Source organism: Octopus sinensis, linkage group LG9 (genome assembly GCF_006345805.1).
Source record: "Octopus sinensis linkage group LG9, ASM634580v1, whole genome shotgun sequence".
In the NCBI taxonomy this organism is placed as follows: domain Eukaryota; kingdom Metazoa; phylum Mollusca; class Cephalopoda; order Octopoda; family Octopodidae; genus Octopus; species Octopus sinensis.
This window is the reverse complement of record NC_043005.1, coordinates 2,052,652-2,067,587: the sequence shown is the minus strand read 5'-3', so window position 1 is coordinate 2,067,587 and position 14,936 is coordinate 2,052,652. Positions and strand designations below refer to the sequence as shown.

General features: G+C 38.0%; 1 long non-coding RNA gene across 1 annotated transcript in view; it reads left to right on the top strand.

The window, feature by feature from the left end:
* The first annotated feature begins 7,122 nt into the window (after positions 1-7,122).
* Positions 7,123-14,936, top strand: part of LOC118764938 — a 21,264-nt gene continuing 13,450 nt past the window's right edge. Inside the window, exon 1 of the long non-coding RNA XR_005000777.1 lies at positions 7,123-7,256. This is a non-coding gene — a long non-coding RNA (uncharacterized LOC118764938). The remainder of the gene's footprint in view (positions 7,257-14,936) is intronic.

Sequence of the window (14,936 nt, the reverse complement as noted above, 5' to 3'; positions counted from 1 at the left end):
TCGTCCGTAGTTCATATGTCCGAAAAAGAAACACACTCTATTTCTTTGGCCTCGTGGTTATCCTTCCGACGGATCTCATTGTACAGTGTCTTAGCGACAACATAATGTCTAATTGGTAGGAATTACTGTGAAGACATTTTCGGACACACTGCTTATGATGTGGGTGATATCTTCGATGTTAACTCCACAGAGTCTACATCGATTATCACATTTTGCTGCTCTTCCTGCGTCTATGTTTCTTTTGTGCATCAGGTACTTGTTTGATATTTCTTGTTCCTGGATGGCAAACGCATACCCTTCAAAGTGGGAGTTAGTAATCCAGTTGCTGGCCCATGATAGACTACCTTTGATGCTACTATCATCCCAGATCTTTCTACTAACATATCCATGCATTGCCCTCTGCTCAAATATGCTCATCCTTTCACCTAATGATACATTGCGGCAATCATGCGACTTCTTTGGGCATGCATTTAAGTTTATCAGACAAAGAATGCTGCTCAAGGAGCAACTTCCCAAGTCTCATAATGTTACCAGCCTGTGCTGTATGCAGACATGGTCAAGGAATGCACTTTGAAACTTGGTGGTTAAAAGATGTTGCCAAAGGGATATTATACGACATTCAAAGGCAGCATGGATTGATGTTATTTCCCAACCGCCTTCTTTTCATTTTAGGTAGAAGCAGTCTACGCCACTGTTGATGCGCAAATTACGTGTGCTGGTTATTACCTTGCGGGGTTTACTTCATCAAGCGTCCAATCAAGCAACTCAAATATTAGTATAAGTATTGGCACTGCAAACACATTGTGGGCCACAGTTTTATTGACTACAGAGAGTTCCAAGATCCCTATTCTCTTTATCCTGCTGTAATATTTAGTGACACGTGTCTTGTTACTGGTGCCATTGTAAGATATGTTTTCATCCACCCTTATGTACCTGTAACATTCCTCTGTGGAACTGTTCTGATCTTTTTTCATAATTTATGGGCGCTTTGCATGTATACATATAAGTATATCTATATATATGTATGTATATATGTATGTCTATGTATATATGTATGTGTGTGTGAGAGAGAGAGAGAGAGAGAGAGATACATATGTACGAGTGCGTTTCTATGCATATGTGTGTGTGTGTGTGTGTGTGTGTGGTTATTTGTTTTAAAGTATTTCTGAGACCTGATGGCGTCATTTTACTTCCATATAAAATGGTTCTATGCCATCAACTTACATTATAAAGCCTAAATCAATTTTACCGAATGCCCCTTAGTGCCACTCCATTATTATTGCATATTAAATCATTCAAATAGGCCGCATCTTCAATTCTCAGCTGGTCTAATAATGTAGCTCCCGGGGACGTTAATTTTGATAATCATCAGACAAATGCATTGTTTCACGGCTTTTACATAATTCTTGTTCAATATTTACCGCTGTATGCGTCGGAATATAAATTTAGTACATCTTAAGCGATAAATCTGTAGCTTTATTAAATATTTCAACTCATATCACGAATTCACGTCTGTTTGTATCGTTTCACCTGCATCTTATTTACTTATATATTCAATTATAATCCGTGAAAATATTAACATATTTTATTTGCATTGTAGATTTTAAAGTAATTGCTATCTTGTGATGACTGCGGACTATTCAACAAAGAACGTCGCTGATCTTCTACTGACATTCTGCAACATAATTATCTTCTCTATTCTTAATATTTATGTTAATATTTCAGTCAGTTTATGTTGGTGAATTTCAATAGCTTTCGCTACTCCTATGACTCTCGTTAAAGACTTTAGTAAATATTCCGCCATCATTTATGGTACAGAGATCGCTGACCAGAGGTCAGTTGACAGGAAATATTTATCCAAGGCTTTATAAGAAGTCATTAAATAAAATAGAAACTAAAATATAAATATGAAGAAACATTGTATGAAGTCGATAGTAAAGCAGCAAGGAACCAAGGCAGAGGAGGATCCTGGCAGCATTCGCCCACCATAGTCTTGAAGGTTTCAGGACAAGGTAAAGCCTGGACAAAAACAAGAGGAACATAAAAAGAAGTTGTGGTCCTCCGTCAGTTACGACGACGAGTGTTCCGGCTGACCTATCAACATCCCGGCCTGCTCGTGAAACTAACGTGTAAGTGGCTGGGCAATTCACAGACACGTGGTTCTCAAGGAGATTCAGCGTGAAACAGAGTGTGACAAGGCTGACCCTTTTAATTACAGGTACAACTCATTTTTGCCAGCTAGGTGAACAAGAGCAATGTGAAATAAAGTGTCTTCCTTCCTCACGGAGACAAAGTGCCGCCAGGAATCGAACTCGCAACCTAACGATCATAAGCTGAATACCCTAACCACTAAGCCAAGCGTTTTCACCATAAAACGAAGTAGAATGGGGCTAACAGACCCCAACGTAAAGACAAGTCGGATAGTAGAGAACTCCCAAGAAGAGGTGTCTACCACTCTTTAACACACGGAATTCACAATTATATGAAATGAGTTTTGGCTATTTCAACTGTTTAGCTATTATTATTATTATTATCATCATCATCATCATCATCATTATTATTATTATTATTATCATCATCATCATCATCATCATCATCATCATCGCCATCATCATCATCATCATCATCATCATCATCATCATTATTGTTATTATTATTATTATTATTATTATTATTATTATTATTATTATTGCTCTTACTATTATTTTGGTTTGACTCAGGTTCGGCCTTGTTCCTGGTAGGATTTATGTGGGTAGCGGCTTACTACTCATAACCTTAGGTATCCACAAGTTTTCAGCAGTCTTTCAAGTGCTTAGAACCTTCCTGATAATCCTTGCTATCCCTAAGAAACAAATTTTCTGTAGAAGCCCTACAGAGCATTCTCTCCCAACCTCCTTCAGCCATTTACCTATATCTTTGCTTACTCTTACCAACGCATCAATTCTTCCTATTTCAAATGTTAAGAGTATTGTTTTTTTTTGTTTTTTGGTTTTCCTCTTCTTTCTTTATAATCCTGAAATCGAACGGACATGATGCATCGATCACCAAGCAACTCCACTTTTCTTTATCTTTAATTATTATGTCCTGTCGATTAATTTTTCCAACTCCAGTACTCTTTCGATTCGATTATTGTACCATGTATTTCTAGCTTCAAATCCCCATTTCTGGCACAGATTCCTGTGTAAAACTTTTAAAACCTGGTCGTGCCTCCATTTCTTCTACTCTTCCTGTGCCAACTTGGGGCATTCCGTCACAATCTGTGCCACTGTCTCATTCCAGGTTCCACAAGCTCTACATTTTTCTGACACATTCTCTCCATATATTTTTTCGTAAGTTGTTTGTTGCAGCTCTTGGGCTGCTACAATTAAGCCCTCTGTTTCTATTTTTTAATTGCCCCTTTTTTAGCAAAGTCCAGGATTCTGTCCACGTACATCTTCAGTGGCTCTCCAAAATTGATATTACTGCAGTAAAGACTTTGTAAATTGTTGAGAGACAAGTCATCGGTCTGTAATGTTGTGGAGTAGCCGTTTCAGTGGATTTGGGAATTAGGATAGTTTTTCCCTTCCATGAGCCATTCAATCATCTCCTCTGGCTCTGCTAGTATGTCATTAAAATTCTCAGCCAGCTTTTTATGTGTTCCTGTCAGGTATTTTGACCAAAAGTTGGGGATCTTGTCGTGTCCGGTGCCTTCCAGTTGCTTAGTCTTTGCAATGCCTGGTTGACGTCTTCAGGTGTTATAAGGGTCCAGAGTTGTTCAGGTGCTGTGTTGCTATATTTGTTGTTTTGACACACCTTTTCTGAGGTTGTTCTTTCGCCGACCATATTTCTTTCTAAAATTCTTCCACTTCTGCTGATGGTGCTGCATTGATCTCTATTTTAATTTTGCCAAATTCTTAATAGAATCTTTTGGGGTTGGAGCTGGACTGATCGTTTTCTTCAAAGAAACGTTGGTGTTTCTCATAACGGCGGATTCTTTGTGCTTTGGTGAAGATATCTTGCTTTAGTTGTTCTTTTACCTCGGGTATACTTTGTTCTGTAATTTTCTATTTATGTAGTATTTTTTTCTCTTCTTGTTGCTTATTAGTGTTCATTGTCTACTGATTTCATTAAGGATTGACTGAACCCTTCTCTTATTTTTCTGTATATTATTTATCCACAGGGTTTGTTTGGGTGGTGATACTCCTGTTTGGATGGGTTTGAGGGGATATCCAGCTTCTCTTGTGGCCCCAGAAACTGCTGCATATATCATATCATTGTAGCATGGTCAAATTAACATTTGTTTCTGTAGCAGCCCGTTTCATACCATTTATTATTGATGTTCTATTATCAATTTTGATTTTTCCGAGGTCCAATCGGTGGTCCATACTGAGATCTATGGCTTTCAATTCTTTGATTATGCTCATTTTCAGAGTATCATAATCATTAGTTCCACCTTTATTGTTTCCAAATTTTAGATTTGTTTCGTATCCCCACCCCCCACCCCGTTTATATTTTTGTCCGTGGTGTTCTGCTTTGGTGCATTTTGCCCATCATTGTACATTTCTTTGGTCTGCGTTTGTTGTCTTTCGTTGTTTACTTCGTTTTTGTTGGAAATGCTACTTCTGTCTTCGTGTTTTACAGTCCCACCACTTATCATATGATATTGTGTGCTTACTATCTACGTTTGCCTGACGTGTATTTCCTGTTAAGTGTTCTGTTTCTATTTCTGATATTTTTGTTTGTTTGTTTTGAGAATATATCTCAATATGTTAGCTAGTTTATTAGGGCTCATTAGTGTATCCAAATCTTTATGTAGGTAATTTTTCTTCCAGATAGTTTATATATATATATATATATGTATGTTGTCTTTCCGTTCTGTGTAGAGCACTGCAGTAAAATAAGTGTGTAGGATTGAAATATATTCTCCACGTGTATATTTATGCTTTTTTGATTTTATTTGCGAGACATGAGGAATAACGTCCGGCCCTTTATGTTGATCGTCATCATTTTCGGAGGGTACCGGTCTGTTCATTTCTGGTGTTCAATGAATTTTGCACGAGTAGTTTTCGTACTTTTTGTGTAACAAGTTTAAAGTACGTACTTCCCGTTTGTTATCCTTGGGTTGAATAATACGAGTATGATTTAATTTATTTTTCCTTTTTTGTGCATTTCGACTGTGGACGGAGATGGTCTGATGTTGATTGGATCGTAATGTGGCGAACGTGTTTACACGTGTTATGCGAGTGCTGCTGATACAAAGTTGAAGTACATCGTTTCATTTGGAAAATAGAAATAAATAGAAATAAATTTTAATGAGTTATTACTTACTCGGATATAGTCCAACACTTTGTCAATTATTTTAGGCTCCATTTGTTGTCTCACATGTTAAACGCTCCCGGTGACCTTTATGATTATTATTATTATTATTATTATTATTATTATTATTATTATTATTATTATTATTATTATTATTATCATTATTATTATTATTATTATTATTATTATTATTATTATTATTATAATTATTATTATTATTATTATTATTGTTGTTGTTGTTGTTATTGCTATTATTATTGCTATTCTGAAAGCCCTCAGATAGCTCTTAATTACCGGTTATTCTTTACTTAAAAGCAAACAATCATAAATCACTAAAGGTTTCAAGTAGTCCCTTCTCCTCTGACTCGAAGAGACGATACTCTCCGTAGAATGCGAGCTGTACAAAACAATGCTGTCTTCTGGATCCCTTGGAGCCTGACAGCAGCTCCAATTTTCTTAATATGTTTTTCAAAGCCCTTGGAAACTGTTCCTAATGCTCCAATTACGACTGGTATCACCATTACTTTCCTCATGTCCCATAACTTTCCTATCTCGTCCCGCAGTAGCTGGTATTTCTCAGTCTTTATTATTATTATTATTATTATTATTATTATTATTATTATTATATTATTATTATTATTATTATTATTATTATCCTTTTTTTCTTTCAAATTTGCTTCCATTTCTTGCCGAGTGCCTTCCCGACTCCTAGGGCAAAGAAACTCATAGTATACATTGGTAGGCCATTAAACTAAACTCACTAGTTCGTTCAATTTTTTTATTTTTTAAGTTGAATTAAAATACATGGGTAGTAATAGTTCTCACGTCGACAATGCTCTTCTCAATACGTGTGATGTACCAGTTAAGACAATCTTTTGCACTTCTTGCAGGGATGGTAAGCCAGGGATCATTCTCATATAATTTTCGGTTCCCTTCTTGATCATTCCTAATGCTCCTACGATCACTGGTATTGTAACCACCTTGAGATGCCACATTTTCTCAATTTCAATGAGCAGGTCTTTATATTTTCTGAGCTTGTCAAACTCTTTCGCCAAGATATTATGATCACAGGGGATGCTCATGTCGATCAATAAACAAACTTTATTGTTTTGGTCTTCCACAACAATATCTGGTTATTGGCTTGATGGTTCGGTCTGTATGTACTGGAAAGTCCCACAGAATGGTTACATTTTCTCCTTCAGTTACAGCCTCAGGGTGGTGATTATACCACTTGTCGGCAGTTTTGATATTGTAATGCCGACTTATTAGCCAGTGGAGATATTGGCCAACTCTGTCATGTCTTAATTCATACTCCTCTGGTGCTAAGACTTTACATCCAGAGATTAGATGGTCCACTGTTTCAATCATGTCGTTGCAGAATCGGCATTTTGGGTCTGCTCCATTTTTCATCACATTGGCCTGGTAGTTCCGGGTTAATAGGCTTGATCTTGAGCAGCCAGGATGAAACCTTCGCTCTCTGCTTTTAGCCCTGAGCTCCGTAGCCACTGATGGGTTTGCTTCTGGTCAACATCAGCTTGTTGCTGCAGGCCACATATTTGCCGTGCAGAGGTTTCTCCTCCCACCTATCAGCCAATTGCTCGTGCGCTTTATTATTATTATCATTATTATTATTATTATATTATTATATTATTATAATTATTATTATTATTATTATTATTGTTGTTGTTGTTGTTATTGCTATTATTATTGCTATTCTGAAAGCCCTCAGATAGCTCTTAATTACCGGTTATTCTTTACTTAAAAGCAAACAATCATAAATCACTAAAGGTTTCAAGTAGTCCCTTCTCCTCTGACTCGAAGAGACGATACTCTCCGTAGAATGCGAGCTGTACAAAACAATGCTGTCTTCTGGATCCCTTGGAGCCTGACAGCAGCTCCAATTTTCTTAATATGTTTTTCAAAGCCCTTGGAAACTGTTCCTAATGCTCCAATTACGACTGGTATCACCATTACTTTCCTCATGTCCCATAACTTTCCTATCTCGTCCCGCAGTAGCTGGTATTTCTCAGTCTTTATTATTATTATTATTATTATTATTATTATATTATTATTATTATATTATTATTATTATTATTATTATTATTATCCTTTTTTTCTTTCAAATTTGCTTCCATTTCTTGCCGAGTGCCTTCCCGACTCCTAGGGCAAAGAAACTCATAGTATACATTGGTAGGCCATTAAACTAACTCACTAGTTCGTTCAATTTTTTTATTTTTTAAGTTGAATTAAAATACATGGGTAGTAATAGTTCTCACGTCGACAATGCTCTTCTCAATACGTGTGATGTACCAGTTAAGACAATCTTTTGCACTTCTTGCAGGGATGGTAAGCCAGGGATCATTCTCATATAATTTTCGGTTCCCTTCTTGATCATTCCTAATGCTCCTACGATCACTGGTATTGTAACCACCTTGAGATGCCACATTTTCTCAATTTCAATGAGCAGGTCTTTATATTTTCTGAGCTTGTCAAACTCTTTCGCCAAGATATTATGATCACAGGGGATGCTCATGTCGATCAATAAACAAACTTTATTGTTTTGGTCTTCCACAACAATATCTGGTTTATTGGCCTTGATGGTTCGGTCTGTATGTACTGGAAAGTCCCACAGAATGGTTACATTTTCTCCTTCAGTTACAGCCTCAGGGTGGTGATTATACCACTTGTCGGCAGTTTTGATATTGTAATGCCGACTTATTAGCCAGTGGAGATATTGGCCAACTCTGTCATGTCTTAATTCATACTCCTCTGGTGCTAAGACTTTACATCCAGAGATTAGATGGTCCACTGTTTCAATCATGTCGTTGCAGAATCGGCATTTTGGGTCTGCTCCATTTTTCATCACATTGGCCTGGTAGTTCCGGGTTAATAGGCTTTGATCTTGAGCAGCCAGGATGAAACCTTCGCTCTCTGCTTTTAGCCCTGAGCTCCGTAGCCACTGATGGGTTTGCTTCTGGTCAACATCAGCTTGTTTGCTGCAGGCCACATATTTGCCGTGCAGAGGTTTCTCCTCCCACCTATCAGCCAATTGCTCGTGCGCTTTATTATTATTATCATTATTATTATTATTATTATTATTATTATTATTATAATTATTATTATTATTATTATTATTATTATTATTATTATTATTATTATTATTATTATTATTATTATTATTATTTTATTATTATTATTATTATTATTATTATTATTATTGTTATTGTCATTATTATCTACTCAGGTTTTGTTGAAACTCTTAGAGTCTTGCATGCGTAACGTTACTTACTGCCCGCAACCTGCCGTACCATGCTACCTCTTTTTATCAACTATCCAATATTTCCTGATTATTCTGGCCATGCCAAAGAGGCAAACCTTTTGTAATAGTTCCACTGGGCACTCCATTCCGATTTCCTTATCTTCCTCTTCACGCCATCTGATGCCGTTCTCTAGGAACCAACAATAATTTACGTTCTCAGTTCAAATTCCGCCCGCCGAGTAGTAGTAGTAGTAGTAGTAGTAGTAGTAGTAGTAGTAGTAGTAGTAGTAGTAGTAGTAATAGTCAAATAACAGAAGAATGAAGCCAGAATAGGCTCTCGCATTTCTTCCGACGCCCCAAACTTCCTTCAAAAAGTTTGAACGGATGGCAACATCGATTCAAGATCGATTCAAAACTCGGTGGCAGCAGGAAGTTGCTCCAGCTCTACAGCATCTAACACTGACTAATAGGGGAACAGGTGGATGCCAGAGATGACAGACAACACGCTTGAAGCAAAGCAAGTCATTATAAATAATTGCCTTCTGCCGGTAAAGAGGCGAAAATTAGAAGATAAAGGAGGAAGACAAATCCTAAACTTTAAAATATATGACATTACCAAAGAAGATGATAAATTGTTTTTGTGTGCGCTGTTTCTGTCTGTGTGTGATTGTGTGTGAGCGCGTTCGCAAGTGTGTGTGTGTGTGTGTGTGTGTGTGTGTGTGTGCGTGCGTGCGTGTGTGTGTGTGTGCGTGCGTGTGTGTGTGTGCGTGTATGAGTGGGTATGAAACCGGCGCGCACATGCATTCCGTATATACATATATATATATATATGTGTGTGTGTATGTATGTATGTATGTATGTATGCAGATGTATATATACATACGCATATATATATATATTTACATGTGCATATGTATGTATATGTAGTTCATGTATTATATACGCAGATATGTACATGTATATATGTATATATATATATACGCACGCACACACACATTATATATATGTGCGTATATATATATATAATTTCAGCCGAAATTACTACGATGATCCGGTTCTTGACTGAAGACTGAGGGGTTCGAATGTCCTGTCCATGTTTATTGTATCGTCTTCTATGAGTTATACGTTCTTGTCCATGTTGTATTTTTCTACATACCTTAACATATATTCCAGGCGCCCCGTACCCCCTTTATCATTAATGTGAACACATATTCTTAATAATTGGTACGACTCTCTGTTTGTCTCTCTCTCTCTCTCATTTTTACTTTCTCTCTATTCATCTTCTCTTTCCTCTGATCCTTTGGTCTAGTCTTCCACTACCCTCCTATTTCTTTGTCTCGCTCTGCACTCACAGGTCATTCTTCGACACCCATCCCTTCCTCTCTGATTCCTTCTTTCTCTCTCTCTCTCTCTTTGTTGCGTTTTGTCCCCCTTTTCTCTCTCTCTCTTCTCTGTCACGTGACTGTTGCCGAAATCTGCCTTTCAGCTCCTGACCCTCGTCGTGTTAACATCGTTGTTCTTCGTCCGCCGCTATAAAGGCTTTTTCCAATGCGCCAGAGAAAAAATTTGTTTGCTTGTTATCAGTCGTAAGACACTTGTTGTTCTCACCGTTAATGCTTCTGTATTTCATGTTTCTGTATTCCATTATTGTTTTTTGTTTTTTCTATATCTGTCCCTTTTGCTGTCCTGGTGTTCGTATGCATTCGATCCTTCTTCCAAGAAATCTACGCTTCCAGCTTAGTTTTTCTTGGAGGGCTGGCCGTGATCTAGTAATCTCAAGATTAATCAGCCGAAATTGCTAAGATGATCTGGTTCTTGACTGATGACTGAGGGCTTCGAATGTCCCGTCCTGTGGTTCTTGTGTCGTCTCTGTGGTGTTTCATGTTCTTGTCCATGTCTGTAATTATTTTTACTGTTTACCTATATATATATATATATATATATACATATATATAAATATATATATGCATATATATACACCTCACCTCGATGCTCCTACTGAACATCAGAGGACTGCAAACACTCAGTAACAGGACAAAGATCCCGTTCCTGAGAGACTTTGTTGCATGCAATCAAGCCTTATGCATAGCACTTACGGAAACGCACCTGAAACCGGACATAGCAGATGCGGAGTTACACATACCACAGTATGCTGTACTACGGACCGACAGGAAAGAAAGGAGTCATGGAGGTGTTGCTATGTACATCCGTGAGGACCTCACACCCCAGGTCCTCTTGTCATACTCAAACTCGGTGTGTGACACACTAATTGTACATATTAGGCAACTTGATGTAGTTGTGTGTGCTACATATCGCCCTCCAGATGCCCCAAGCCATGTGGGCAAGTTTGAAGACTGCCTTATAAAAATAGAAGAAGTTCTAACCACATTAGAACAACACATAGGTGTGCTTCTTATGGGAGACTTCAATCTGCCCAATGTCAGATGGCCCGAGGGCCTTTCTCTCCCAGGAATGACAAGATGTGAACGAGGACAGGCGAGGTCCCTCCTGAACCTCATCAACACCCTGTACATGGAGCAGGTAATACTCCAACCAACCAGGGCAGGTAACACACTGGATCTCTGCTTCACAAATGACATGGATCTCATCCATAATGTGAAAGTGACACCGACATACTCTCGGATCACAACATGATAGAGCTGACCATGTACGGGCCAAAAGAGAGCATGGACATGCAGCCTACAAGAAACCCTCAAAATCTTTCCAGCTTGAACTACCATAAGGCAACTGGAAACAATTGAGAAAGAGATCCTCAAACAAAACTGGCCTAAATGTCTCTCCTCGCCAGACATCGACGTGAAACTTCAACAATTCATGTCTGTAATGCAAGCCATATGCTACAAATGTGTCCCAGGGAGAAAGGCCACTGTACACAAGAACAAAATCCCCAGAGAGAGGAAAATTTTAATGAGACGGCGTACGAAATTTTCAAATCGCCTAAACAAACAGATTGAAAGCAGTGAAAAGTCCCGCCTAAAAATAAAACTGTTGGAAATCGAAAAATGTCTGCAACTCCCCCATGAAAAAGAAAGAGCAGACAAAGAAGCCTGAGCTATAGAAAACATAAAATCTAACCCCAGAGCTTTCTACAGGTATGCCAAAGAAACAGCTACAGTGCACTGTAGAATAGGGCCACTCCTCGAAAAGGATGGCACACTTACAGGAAAACCAATGAGGGTAAGTGAAATACTGAATGAGCAATTCAAGAGTGTGTTCACTCCACCCCTTGGGCATCTCCAAATCCCCAATCCAACTGACTTTTTTACCACTGCAGATATAAAATCAGAGGCGGCGACGATAGATTACATCGATATAAAGGAAGACGATGTAACCAAGGCTATAGATGAAATGAAAACAGACTCAGCTACTGGCCCCGATGGATTCCCGGCAATCCTCCTAAAAGCATGTAAGAGAGTCCTAGCAAGACCACTGCAGTTCCTCTTTCAGAGCTTCCTTGCAGCTGGCAAACTTCCAGGAAAACTGAAGGAAGGTAAAATATGCCCCATTCATAAAGGAGGTAGCAGAGCGGAAGCCAAGAACTATAGACCTATCTCTCTGACCTCACACATCAGCAAGGTCATGGAACGAATAGTCAGAAGGAAGCTGATCACCTTCCTTGAAGAGAATGACTTGCTGCCCGACACCCAACATGGTTTCCGACCAGGGAGAAGCTGTTTAACTCAGCTCCTATAACACTATGACTGGGTGCTGAAACGGCTGCTCAACCACTCAAATGTGGAAGTGATATATCTCGACTTTGCAAAGGCCTTTGATAAGTCGATCATGGAATGATATGTCACAAACTGCGTGATCTCAACATAGTTGGAAAACTGGAGAATGGCTTCATGACTTCTGAAGGATAGAAGTCAGGTGGTAGTAGCCAATGGGGCCACTTCCATTAACACACAAATAGTGAGCGGTGTTCCGCAGGGCACTGTTCTGGGACCACTACTGTTCATAATGGCCCTCTCAGACATGCCCTCAGCCACACAGAGAGCCACGATCACAAGTTATGCAGATGATACAAAAGTTTCACAGGCAATACAGAACCCTGAGGACACTAAACACCTGCAATGTGAGCTGGACGAAATATACAAATGGGCTGAAAAGAATAGCATGCAGTTCAATGCTGGAAAGTTTCAAGCTTTATACTATCAGCATGCAAAACTGAATGCAATACCCAATGAATACACTGGACCCAGAGGGATTGCAATCCCAGAGGCCAATCAGTGCGTGACCTGGGTATTCACATGAGTGATGATGAGTTATGTACATGTACATGTTGCTAAACTGACAATGAAATGTAGACGGCTGGCTGGATGGATTCTTAGAACCTTTAGAACAAGAGAACAAGAAACCATGATGGTCCTCTGGAAGACACTTGTCCTAAGCCACTTTGACTATTGCTCTCAGCTATGGTCACCATCCAGTGTCAAGTTGATCACAGAACTTGAGGCGATCCAACGAAGCTACACGAAGAAGATAGCCTCTATGCAGAATGTAAGCTACTGGGAAAGACTCAAGAGATTAAAATTATATTCCCTGGAGCGTAGGCGGGAAAGATATGCCATATATACATCTGGAAGATCCTGGAGGGAAGTGTCCTGAACTTTGGCATCGAGAGTTACGCAAATGCCAGAACTGGGCGCCACTGCGTGGTGCCTAGGACTCCAAACTTGCCATCAAGATGTAGGACAAGATTCTGTGATAGCCTGGGCTTCCGAGGCCCACAGCTCTTCAATATCCTCCCGAAGAACCTGAGAGACCTGCATGGGGTGGATACAGATGTCTTTAAAATGAAGCTGGATCTCTTCCTGTCAGGTGTCCCAGATGAACCAACTTCACGGCAGGAGGGGCAGATGAGGGCAGCTGCATCGAACTCTCTCATGCACCAAATAGCAGTTGCTAGAAAGCCTCCATGAAGTGAAACCAAGTAGCAACACCAAATGGCGGTGCCCCAGCATGGCCACAGCTCATAAGCTGAAACTAGAATCAACAATCAACATCAACAACATATATATACATATATATATTATTATATATATATATATATATGTATGCATATATATATGTAGTATGTATATATATATATATATATATATATATAATATATATATATATGTATGTATATATATATATGTATATATATGTATGTATATATATATACATATATATATATCATATATATATCTTATATATATATATATATATATATATATATATATTCTATAATTATATACATAATTACAATCAGGGGTCAGATATATATATGTATATATATATATATATATATATATATTATATATATATATATATCTATATATATATATATATATATATATATATATATATCCGTAATAATGAAGGGTGAAATTAATTAATTTGGAATAATTATCAATTACACCAAGTAGTCTTCGGCATGTAAAAGCCTCATTCGAGGAAAATTTAAGTAATACTAAGCAATAAAGGGTTTAGCAACGAATTGCCTTACCACATACCGAATTTAGAAATAGCAGTCAAAGAGTTATAGCTATTTCTTCTACTAAATGAGATCTCCCTTTTTAGTAGAAGAAATAGCTATAACTCTTTGACTGCTATTTCTAAATTCGGTATGTGGTAAGGCAATTCGTTGCTAAACCCTTTATTGCTTAGTATTACTTATATATATATATATATATATATATACATATATATATATATATATATAGCCTTTTCCAGCCTAGCCGTATACACATTTGTAATACTCTTGCCGTAATGATGGTAAAATGAAAAGTCAACTTTGTCGTGGCAGATAAGATCTTGTGAGGTTGTCTATTGTTAACTAATTATAGAGAGAATCTCTTAACTATAATTAACGGTCAATAACTCATTGTCAGAACAACAGGACCACAATATTAATACTAATGACTTGTAGAAGGCGCTACTGACTTACAAGATGCTTACCATATTTTATAGTATATTAATGGTTGTGTAACGAAATACCGTGTTCCTACACGTCATTAGTATTTACGTACCAGCTTCCAGTAAAGTGTTTATTATGTGAAATTGGTCAATCCAATAACTTTACACTGCTGTGTGTTGTGGCTCTTTAAGTAATGTTTTGAGGGCGATTAATGGGAACTGATGAAGGGGCAAACACGCCCCGGGTGTAGAGATAACCCTAACAATTAACACAATATTAATAGTAATAAGGATAATAATGGCTTCAAATTTTAACAAAAAACCAGCAAACTTAGTGGGAGGACGGCTAATTACTCTTTTACTCTTTTACTTGTTTCAGTCATTTGACTGCGGCCATGCTGGAGCACCACCTTTAGTCGAGCAAATCGACCTCAGGACTTATTCTTTGTAAGACTAGTAC